This window comes from Musca autumnalis, unplaced genomic scaffold (assembly GCF_047663935.1).
Source record: "Musca autumnalis isolate F117 unplaced genomic scaffold, ASM4766393v1 scaffold_4, whole genome shotgun sequence".
Lineage (NCBI taxonomy): Eukaryota > Metazoa > Arthropoda > Insecta > Diptera > Muscidae > Musca > Musca autumnalis.
In genome coordinates, this window is record NW_027411977.1 from 186,884,146 (window position 1) to 186,896,702 (window position 12,557).

The following is a 12,557-nucleotide window of genomic DNA, read 5'->3' on the forward strand; positions in this document are numbered from 1 at the left end:
CCCAATGGAGTTGACATTTGAAACCCAATGGGTTCACTTAATTCGATTATATGAAAACGCACTATAAATATATATTTACATGTGCTCTATATATGTATATTTGAATAAACATTGTTACAGACTTTCTCTGTTGCATTGAATTCAGTTACAATCTTAACATTGAATCAAGTCATTGGCTTTCCTATCCACGTTCCAGCACTTGCACTCTCCTCCCATATTATAGGCATTTCAAGTTTGGCGTATTGCAAAAACATGTGTGCACAAGTTAATCTATTTACGAACATACAAAAAGCAGCAACATCGTATTGCAAATAATAAAAAAGTTATGAATTTTAAAAAAGCCGGTAACATTTTTGCAGTTTGATTTAGGTGAGTGGAGAGAGATAAGCGGATAGATAAATTTACTCCATAAGAGCAGAGCAAAAACACAACAGAGAGTAATTATGGTATTTACGTCAGTGGCGTATATCAATAATATGTTAGGCGGTTTTATATTGGGTGATTTTTATACCCTCCGCCATAACATAAACGAAATTTTTCATTTATTGATTGCACGAATTATTAATTAAAACAAAGTTATTTTTTATTTATTTTTATTACAACTTAGTATTTATTTATACAATATCGCAACAATAAATTTTTGGTAAGTAAATAGCTAATTATTTAATTACACCCTAAATATGTGAATTTCCATGCAAATGCGGTCAAGTCCATTGGAGGTGTCTTTCAATGTCTCCTGCCGTTTTTATTTATGTGTCACAATAGATCATTTGCATATCTGTGTTGATATGGTGACAAATATAATTAGTATATGTATGTACATCTGGGAAACCAAAAATGATATTCCTTATTCTGCGCCGCTTATATTCTGCCAATAACGCATTCTAATGACGCCACGATTCTTCAATGGTGTTTGTGTGTAACACCGTAACAGAATACACAAAGGACTTATAACCTGGAATGACTCATTAAAGGTTTGCCAATCTTCTGGTACTCCTGTATACCTTGGCAATGGATAAATCTTTTTCTGTCGACAAGGTTATTCTGCGACGTGTTAGAAGGGCTGGCGTTAACAGCATTATGTTCTAAGATCAATTGCCTTGAACGTGTCACTATACCGGGATGTTCAACTCGTATATTGATTAAAGTAGTAGGGCCGTGCGGAATTTGAAGATGAGCCCCTCTCATTATCACCAGTTCGGTCCGCAAAATGGATATTCGAATTAGAGCATCTTATTTCATTTTTTAGATCGGAAAACGAGCTATCTATAGATGAATTCTTGGTTTCTTGTTCATCCAAAAGCCTCCATACTTTTAACGATCTGTAACCTTACCAGTAGTGGGATTCTGTAACACATTTTTGCTGTTACCGAAAAAAATCGGTAAAATTAAATCGCAAAATTATGACTAAAAACATAAAGAAAAATTGGCATCGCTGTTTGCATCGGTAGAGGCTACCGACTACTTTTTGTTCATCGTTAACTTACCGAAAAATTTCGTTAATTATCGAAATTAGAAGCATTTTAATTTTACCGACAATTATCGATAACAGCAAAAATGAGTTACAGAATCCCACTACAGGTCAGATGATGGGTTTGGCTTTTCTTGTGTAGATTCTGTAGCAGCATCGGAATCCGTCAGATCAAACGTTTCGGTTGGATTAACGGCTGGAGAGTTGTCGACTCCAGCTTCATGAAATCGGCATTGTTTTTACAATTTTTCCGTTGCGCAATATCATTCAATTTGCTTGAAAATCTCCCTATTTTCGGCTATGGGAAAGCTTCCAGACTGAACCAACTAATTGAATAAAATCTATTAAAATTGAAACAATTTCTTATTGATAAAACCGCGGTGTTTATTCACTAGAATAAATAAATTAAGGAAACAGATATTTTTCAGAAAATTTTATGTTAACAATAGCTGTGTCTTTTTATGTGATAATTTGTAATAATTATTACTAATGTTGCAAATTTTGACAGTTGTATAAAGGAAAAGTTGCTGAAAAATGTTTTAGCAACATTTAGTAAGTAAAAAGACACACCTAATATCAAATTTTGTAACTTTCATTTGTTCTTTTCTTTTAGTCCCAATTTACATTGGGCGAGTTTATTTGCGGCAATTGTCATTTTGTAGGAGAGAGAGGTGAGGCATATGGTAACCCTTTGCCTCTCAGCACCCTCTCTCACCTACAAACTGACAATTGCCGCAAGTAAACTCGCCTAATGTAAATTGGGACTTAAGTATAGTACACATTGACAAGCAAAACTGACAGTCATCGAGGTCTATTTCGTGAATATCAAAGCCTAATTGAAAAATTTCTTTTATAATCTCTAAATAATACCGTAAATATTGTATTTCAAAAGTTTTTAGCAAAATAAAAGTTGTTGTTTGCCGGAAAATTGTCCTTAAAGTACGTTGACTGTCAGTTTTGACTGTTAGTGTGTACTTCCCTTTAAATTTTAACAAACAGAATGAACGATATGAAAATTATCCTTTCAAGAATGACATATTTAAATTCATGGGCTACTACAAACATTTAAAAATATATGAATTCATGGACTGCTATAACAAAATATAAGAAACTGAATTATGTATATAACTGATTTACCTTCCAAAAATCCAAAACAATTACCGAATTGCTAAAGGCGACCACTTCTGGCAAAAATTATTCCAGTTAACCGAATTTGACTTTTTAATATCAGACTCGCCGGTGGGACATTTATTTTGATCCACAGAAAGAACCGCATTTCTTATAAATTCACAAATCAGCGTTCCACGATTTGGCCAACTGTGAGGACGGAAATCGTCCGTCAATAACATTAGCATTAGTTACCGAGTTGCAATATAATACAATCGTTATGTGATACTAATTTTAAGTTGTGTTGTATTTTGAATGTGCTTCTTGACAAAAACCTTCGTGTAAAATTAACTTTATTTATTACGTATCCCCCTGAAGATGTCAACAAATATTGACGAAACGTCGGGACAAATGAAATAAAAAGCAATTTTATTTGAAAAATACTTAGGTCTACAGAGCTTAAAAAATAACACAAAATCCCTCATTTTCGCCCACACAAAATCCCTTTGATAGCGCATTAGTTTTCTATTGAATTATTTTTCCTTTTTTGTTATTAAAGCCTTGCTCTCCATTACATATAATGTTCCATTATTGCTAAACAGTGTGAGGGAACCTACAGGTACAATTGAGCCCAAAACACATAGCTTGGGGTCGACCGATTATTTTCATTGTCAACCAGTTCCCGTTACTCGAGACACACGCCATCGAATAATGTACATGAGAGTTGTAAACAAGGTCCCGTTATCCGAGAGGCTACGTGGTGAGAATTGTAGCAGCGTCGGGAAGGCTGTTGGAACGAACTTGGGGATCAGTCGTGTATCACCCACCAGCGAACGAAGTACTACCAGTCGCGGCACCAGCGAAGTTAAAAATAAACAGGAGGTGAGTTGACCTAGTGAAACGGTGTGAAAGTGCGAATAGTGTGCAACATATCAAAATTTGTTAAATTTCCCCGCGAGTCTCTGAGTCGACGTGGCCATTGACTTTAACATATCAACATTTGTTAAATTTCCCCGCGAGTCTCTGAGTCGACGTGGCCATTGACTTTAACACATCAAAACTTGTTAAATTTCCCCGCGAATCTCTGAGTCGACGTGGCCATTGACTTTGACATATAAAAATTTGTAAAATTTTTCCGCGAGTCTTTGAGTCGACGTGGCCATTGACTTTAACATATCAAAATTTGTTAAATTTTCCAGCGTGTCTTTGAGTCGACGTGGCCATTGACTTTAACATATCAAAATTTGTTAAATTTCCCCGCGAGTCTTTGAGTCGACGTGACCATCGACTTTAACATATCAAAATTCATTAAATTTCCCCGCGAGTCTCTGAGTCGACGTGGCCATTGACTTTAAGATATCAAAATTTGTTAAATTTCCCCGCGAGTCTTTGAGTCGACGTGGCCATTGACTATAAGTCCCAATTTACATTAGGCGAGTTTACTTGCGGCAATTGTCAGTTTGTAGGTGAGAGAGGGTGCTGAGAGGCAAAGGGTTACCATATGCCTCACCTCTCTCTCCTACAAAATGAAAATTGCCGCAAGTAAACTCGCCCAATGTAAATTGGGACAAACATATCAAAATTTGTTAAATTTCCCCACGAGTCTTTGAGTCGACGTGGCCATTGACTTTGACATATGAAAATTTGTAAAATTTTCCCGCGAGTCTTTGAGTCGACGAGGCCATCGACCATAATATATAGAATTCATAAAGCCAACATAGGCCGGAAACTTCCAAGCTCATCGGAACGCGAGACAACGAAGTGCCCCGTGGATACCGATGAAACTCCAGCCCTTCTGAGACAGCGCCGACAGTCGGACGTTGCCGCCAAAGCCCGACAACGAGAGCCGAGGTACAACAAGCCGTCCTGGTTCCCGAGCCTAAGCCCCGAATGAGTTCCCCCTAGCCATTACAGAGTTACCCCCGTAGAATAAGTTTCCTAATGTAATAACCTTTGTGCAGTCGTATAAACACATCAATAAAAGATCCTATACGGAATTTGTTACTCAAACCATATAGTTTCACACTCAGTCGCTGCAAATATACGGGTATGTTCTGAGACACACTTCACGCCTCAAGCATTTTGTTCACCCCATTTACTCTTATTTATTCGAGTATTTTTTGGATGAACTAGTGTGTTAAATACCCTAATGGATCTTAGCCCACAGTAATTCGCAAAAATAGGAGTAAATGGGGTGAACAAACCGCTTGAGGTGTGAAGTGAGACTTGAAGTGTGTCTCAGAACATACCCGATAAATGTTCCCTACCCCCGCGAGCGTATCCCAGCAACCGGAGGTAACTTGTCGTTACACAACTCTCATTTTAATTAAATATTTTGGCAACTTTAAAATTTTTTAAATATCATATTTTTCAGAGCGAATTAAGAACACGTCCGTTCAGCACGAAAGTATGCTTTTCTCTATTTACAAAAAAAAAAAAATATATTAACCAAATTATAACGCCAGGTTGATCCTGATCGGTGAAAACTTATTTTGAATGCCCCTTCTTATACCTTTCAAGTACTCCTTCTCTGATTGCATTTTGTACATTCCTGTAGAGTAGAGAAATACAAAGAGAATAAAAAAACGAGCTCCAACTTTTACAATAAGAGGAAGAAAACATCTAAAAGATACTATATTACAAAAATAACAACACAGAACAGGATGATGGGACTGGTCTTTGTGTGTTACGAGATAAATTCCAACACCATAAACATGCATCTCATTCATTTGTGTATAGAAATCATCTACGAAATCTCACAGAGAAACAGAGATGTTATTCCGCTGCAGAGATTTCTGCTGTAAGACAGAGACAGTGGCGCTGCTGCAGCAATAACAACATAACATCAACTGTGTCCAGTTAACGCAAATACAAACCGAGAGAGCTAAAGGCAGAGAGTTCTTCTTGTAGTAAAATTGGGTACTTGAGGAAAAATACCGAGATAATCAATTCATCGATGAAAAAAGAACATCAACAACAACAATTACGATGGCAAATGCTATCAGATACAAGTAACCAATCGGCCAAACAAATGCAAATGAACGGCACTTGAAAAAAGTTACAATTAAGAAAAATTTGCAATAAAGACAACAAAATTGAAAAACAACAGCAATAACAACAAAATAATCACAACCACATCTTTCAACAACAACAAAGAACTTGAAGGCACAGAAAAAGGCCTTTTTTGATAATTCACAACATACATTCCTACCTACCCCGAGTCTGTAGAAAGCAACCAAATTCGAATTGAATGAAAACAGAAGAGGAGGAATAATAATAACACAACAATTGACAAAAAATTTCTGAGACAGCCAGGCAGAAAAAGAAACAAATGCAACTTTTGCATTCGTCCTCCTCAGTCAAGTGGTTGATGGATAGCTGGTTGGCTGTTCTTGTATTTTAGTTGCGGCTTTTGAAGATCGCTGTGAGGAGCGTGTCTGTGTACGGGGTCTTGCAAATATTGTTTTGACAAATAATTGATAATAAAAATAAAACAAGTCAAAAATATCTGCAAATAAAGAAAATAATGCAACAAATAAGAATTATGGCATAAAATATGATAAAGTGAAAGTGATAAAAATATATGGATGAATGTTTATTGCGGCAATAACAAACAAACAAAAAATAACAAAACAAAAGCCTACTGTGTACAAAAAATAAAGCCTTGAGATACATGCATATTCAAATGATGTTCTAAAAAGATCTAAAAAACAACACAACTACCCAGTGAAGTGCACCCATCCTATTGCAACTGATAGGAGAACTTGGTTTTACGTAGGCATCTTAGGTAAATCACCTCATGTAAAAGATATAGTGTTAAAATATTTATAACTAAACTTACCTACCTAGGTACAATACATACACACGTCCATAGATACATTTTAATATTAAATTACTGTGTCGTGGTTGTCTGGAGCCATAGTAAAACCGTATTTAAAATACTTTCCAATTGTGTGAGATCAATTTCTCCAGGTAAGTCTATAAAATAAATGTTTTTGTAATTCTAATGTAAACAACAATGTTGTTGTACCTATAGTGCAGTGTTGTTAGTGTAAATAACAACAACCATCAAAACAAATGAAAAAATAAAACAACAAAAGTTTAGGATGAAGCGAAATTTCAATTATTGAATATGGCCCATGAAATACGGGAAATAAACTTTAACTGAAGCGTCAAAAGGCAAATATGTAAACGTTCTATTAGTCGTGGAATCGTTTTGGATAAGTCTAATTTGTCCATCTATCAAGAAATTGTTTTTGTGGAGTACAAGACCGGTATTAATAAGTCAAGAGCGGTTGATTATACTCCCTACTGCCTATAATAAAGAAATACATATGAATCGGTTCGCTAATTGTTTAGGATTTTAGGAAGTTATATATTTGAGGATTCTTACACTTTAAACTTTTATAATTATATGTCCCGATATACCGACTGGCATGACCTCTTATCCTGCATTTATGGTCTGAATTGTGTCATTAACATATTTTACAAAAAGATATATGAGTACATTGATGTCTCAGAATATACCAACTTGCTATTCAAAATATATTTCAAAACTCAAACACAACTTTAAACCAAACCCGAAATCTTGTTACAAATTTTTCAAGTCGAAACGTAAAGTTAGCGGTCTTCCTGCAAGTTTATGGTACGGAAACACTGAATCATCCGACAACACTGTTATAAGTAACTTATTCGCAGATTTTTCCACAACAACATATTCCACCAAAAACTATTCTAACAACATATACCCCTTTCAACTCAACTGTAACCAATCAATATCAATTACACTATTGGACAGTACAATGGTTTTAAAAGAAATGAAACATTTAAAATATGGACATGATTTTGGACTTGATAAGATCCCAAGTTGCATTTTAATAAAATGTGCAGAAGCTTTTGCTTTACCTGGAAAACGTAGTCTGACGTCTGGAAAACGTAGTATGTCATACCACTCTTTAAAAGTGGAAATAAATCCGATATTGCTAATTATCGTGGAATTGCAAAATTAAATGTGATTCCAAAGCTCTTTGATAAAATCATCACTGACAACATTTACCACCATGTTAGTTCTCTTATATCTCCCTATCAGTACGGTTTTCAGAAAAAGTACTCTACCGCAATTAACCTACTTCACTTTTCCACAACAATCAATCTGGGTTTTCTTCAAGGAAAGCAAACTGATGCTGTTTACACGGACTACAGCAAAGCATTCCAAAAAGTAAATCATAAGCTTTTACGAATAAAACTTTAGTGGTTAGTATTTAGTAACAGAAGTGTCAACTGGATTTCTTCATACCTAAAACATAGAACACAAATTGTAAATTTTAACAATACCATATCGAGAAGTATTGAAGTTTCCTCTGGAGTACCACAAGGTAACCATCTAGGACCACTAATATTTTCCTTATTTATAAACGACTTGCCTCAAACAATGAAGTTTTCAAATATCTTGATGTACGCCGACGATGTGAAAATATGTATTTCTCAGTTTTGCAGATATGTCAATTAATCAGCTGTTGCAAGATGATCTGAATTTGTTTGCTAATTGGTGTAATATTAACCTTATGGAAATAAATTACTCGAAATGCAAACTCATGAGATTTACAAGAAAGAGATTAATGGATATTGGTTATACTCTCAACGACTACTCTCTGGAAAAAGTTAACACGTTTGTGGATCTCGGTGTTCTTTTGGATCGTAAACTGAATTTTAATTCACACATTTCGGTAACAATAAACAAAGCCAAGTCAGTGCTCGGATTTGTTAAACGGTGGATCCTTACTAGGCGTTTACACCAGACAGTTTGTCTTCAAATGCAACTCTGATTTACCTACACATACATATATTTGTCGGCTGTCTTCAAGTTGTCCATCATTTTTTCACAGACAGTGGGGTTAACAAATTTTTGACATTTTTGTAAAAATTAAGTGAGATGATTATTGAAATGTGTTGAAAGCAAAATAATATGAACAAAAAGAAAATGTTTGAACTGAAAACAAAAATAAATCGATGATTTTCATTCATAATTTTACAACTGTTTTTGCAGTTGTCGGGACCCCTACGTCACATAGGCAAGTTTTGGGATTTTGACAATCAATACATGAAGTCAACTGTCCTGTCATGTGTAAACGCAGGGTTATGTCACAAAAAATTTATACACAACGCTTGTTCGCCCTATACTAGAATATTCATCGATCTTATGGAATCCTATATATAATACCCAGAGCGATCGCATCGAGTCCGTTCAAAAGCAAATAAGGTTTTTTCGTTCCATAATCTTCCATCATACACAGATAGACTTTCCCTCATCAAGCTGTCAACTTTAAAAAGCCGAAGAAAAATGTTAAACGTATCATTCCTTTTTAATGTGATAATGGGTGGCGTTAATGCTGGATTTCTAATCAACAATATTCGCTTCAATATTCCCTAAAGAGCTACTCGCAATTATGTACCACTAGCTATTCAATTTTCTAGAATGAATTATACAAATGCTGATCCCTTAACAAGAATGTCTAAAGATTTTAATAAATTATATAATCTTATTGATTTTTCTATGAATTTTAATACTTTAAAAAGTAAAATTGTAATATATTTAAATTCAGAAAATTAAGTACAACATTTTTAGTTATATAGTCTGTAAGGAAAATATCCACAGACTAATAAAGAAATAAATATATAAATAAATACATACATTAGAAGATTTTCCTTGTGGCGATTTTCTCTTTCCCTTTTAAACTTGCCTCTTGCATTTATACAAGCAATTCTGTTCCAGCAAGTCTTGTTTTCAAAAGAATGAAAATAATGTCAATTACGAAAAATATAAAAGGAATTGCTTGAAAATTGGCAGGACGAGCTATTTGTTTCCACTTCTATTGCCCTTACGTGTCTCTCCAACAAACAGAGACTTGCCGCGAGTAAACTAGCCTAATGTAGATTGGGACTATGTTGCATATGTGCAATAGTTTGGGAGATTAAGGCTATACATACTATTGGGTAAACTACTCGGAAAATTTTGTGGATCCGATAGAAGCTAGATAGACCCATAGTTCCTTCTAGGGATATACAGAGAATCACTTTCTGAGTCGATTTATGCATGTCCGTCCGTCCGTTCGCAACATACATAAATTGGGGAATACCATTTTTTTAGCCGTCGGAAGATCAAGTTCGAAGATGGGCTATATCGGTCCAAGTTTTGGTATAGCCCCCATATAACGATACCTCCCGATTTAAGGTATTTTAAGGATCTTAGCCGCATTTGTTGCCCAAACCAGCTGAAATTTTACATTTGAGGTTCCCAATGGCCGCGAAATTGCTCCACTAAAAATTGTCAAGATAGGTCCACGGTTCGGTATAGTCCCCATATAACGATACCTCCCGATTTACGGTATTTTGACGTTTTTAGCTACATTTTCAGACCGATTTAGCTATAATTTTACATTTAGGGTTCTTAAGTGTCACTAAACATATATAACAAAACTTGTGGACATAGGTCTACGTTTTTGTATAGCCCCCATATAACGGTACCCCCCGATTTAGGGTATTTAGACGGTTTTAGCTACATTTTTAGACCGATTTAGCTACAATTTGACATTTGGAGTTCTTAAGTATCAATAAACATATGTAACAAAAGTTGTGGAGATAGGTCCATGTTTTGGTATAGCCCCCATATAACGGTACCCCGCGATTTGCGGTATTTTGACGTTTTTAGCTACATTTTTAGACCGATTTGGCTATAATGTGACATTTAGGGTTCTTAAGTGTCAATAAACATATATAACAAAACTTGTTGACATAGGTCTACGTTTTGGTATAGCCCCCATATAACGGTACACCCCGATTTGCGGTATTTTGACGTTTTTAGCTACATTTTTAGACAGATTTAGCTATAATTTGACATTTAGGGTTCTTAAGTATCAATAAACATATGTAACAAAAGTTGTGGACATAGGTCCACGTTTTGGTATAGCCCCCATATAACGGTACCCCCCGATATACGGTATTTTGACGTTTTTAGCTACATTATCAGACCGATTTAGCTATAATTTGACGTTTAGGGTTTTTAAGTGTTAATAAACTTATATATTAGAAGTTGTGGACATAGGTCCACGTTTTGGTATAGCCCCCATATAACGGTACCCCCCGATTTGCGGTATTTTGACGTTTTTAGCTACATTTTCAGACCGATGTAGCTATAATTTGACATTTAGGGTTCTTAAGTGTTAATAAACTTATATATTAGAAGTTGTGGACATAGGTCCACGTTTTGGTATAGCCCCCATATAACGGTACCCCCCGATTTACGGTATTTTGACGGTTTTAGCTACATTTTCAGACCGACTTAGCTATATTTTGACATTTAGGGTTCTTAAGTGTCAATAAAATATAACAAAAGTCAATATAAAATATAACAAAAGTCAATATAAAATATAACAAAAGTAAGTGTCAATAAAGTATAACAAAAGTTGTGGACATAAGTCCACGTTTTGGTATAGCTCCCATATAACGGTACCTCCCCATTTACGGTATTTTGACGTTTTTAGCTACATTTTCAGACCGATTCAATAAACTTATATAACAAAACTAGTGGACATAGGTCAATGTTTTGGAATAGCCCCCATATAACATTACCGCCCGATTTCAAGTATTTTGACGTTTTAAGTAACATTTCTTGATCAAATTAGCTATAAATTGATATTTAGGGTTCTTAGTGACCAAAAAACTTATATTCGAAAAAATTATGAACATAGGTCCATGTTTTGGTATAGCCCCATATAACGGTACCTCCCGATTTTTGGTATTTTGAGAATTTTACCTACAAGTTTTAACCGAATTATCTGTAATTTGAACTTTTGACAAAAATTGTCAAGAAAGGTTGATGTATTGATAAAGCCCCCATATACCGGTACCTCCCGATTTTCAGTAATTTGATGATTTTAGCTACAATATTAAACCGAACTAACTGTAATTTGACATTTGAAGGTTGTAGTGGTCACCATACATCTGCATCAACAATTGTCAACATTTGAAATTTAAAAGCCAACAAAAATTCTGCAAAAAAATTGTTCATTTAAGTTCATATTTTCGTATAGCCCACATACATCCGAACTAGCTGTTAATGACTTTTGAAGTTCCCACGTCATGTACCGATTTTCGGTATTTTGAGGAATCTAGCTGCGATTTTTAACCGAATTAGGAGTTATTTGACATTAAAGTCTCCCATCAAAAACTGTCAACATAATTCCATGTTTCTTTATAATAACCCCTATATAATGGTACCTCCCAATTTCTAGCCCACCAAAAATTGTCAACATACATAGTTAGATATAGGCACCATTAAAAATGCCCTCCCTAATAAGGCATTTTATGTACATTATCTGACATTTTAACGTACTTACTTAAAGTTGGGGACAGGAATGAAAACTAATTATTCCATTTTAGTTCATAATATTTTATGGTGGAGGGTATGAAAAGTTCGGCCCGGCCGAACTTAGTGCTTTTTTACTTGTTTGGAATTGACAATGAAGCACCAGCGAGCAAAGCGAAGGATAACTATATGGATATTGCAAGACGTTATGTTTTAAGCTTTAAGCTGTCGTCCCACAAACCGGCAATGGTGTGTCACCAGCTTTACGCTGAGGGCATTAAAACCCACGGCAGCCAACCAAGTAGTCTGGGGAAGTGGAATATCAAGGCGTATTGCGATTCTTGCGTTTCTTCTAATGCCTGAAACCCAGAACAGGTTGTGTAAAATAGCTTCATTAACTTCTTACTCATGGGTTGGTTATTGGTTCAGTAGAAATTGTTCCGCGCTGAAGAGTTTGAAAACGATGCAACCTGAAATAAAAAATTGTAACTTCGAAACGAATAGAATTGAACCCCCGACCTTCTGCAAGGCGGGCGTGCATACCATTGCACCACGGTGGCACCCATACACACTAGAGCTGACAAACTATCGATAGTCCGACTATTATTTTGATTC

General features: G+C 35.3%; 1 protein-coding gene across 2 annotated transcripts in view; it reads left to right on the forward strand.

Annotated features, from left to right (window-relative positions):
* Window positions 1–5,484: 5,484 nt before the first annotated feature.
* Gbs-76A (Glycogen binding subunit 76A) overlaps window positions 5,485–12,557 on the forward strand; it is a 102,295-nt gene continuing 95,222 nt past the window's right edge. The window contains exons 1-2 of one of the 2 annotated variants that reach the window (XM_073984605.1): window positions 5,485–6,365; window positions 6,428–6,550. The gene's annotated coding sequence lies outside the window, so the exon portion shown is untranslated. Of the gene's footprint in view, window positions 6,366–6,414; window positions 6,551–12,557 lie in introns of those variants that run through there. The other variant, XM_073984606.1, reaches the window with a different exon arrangement.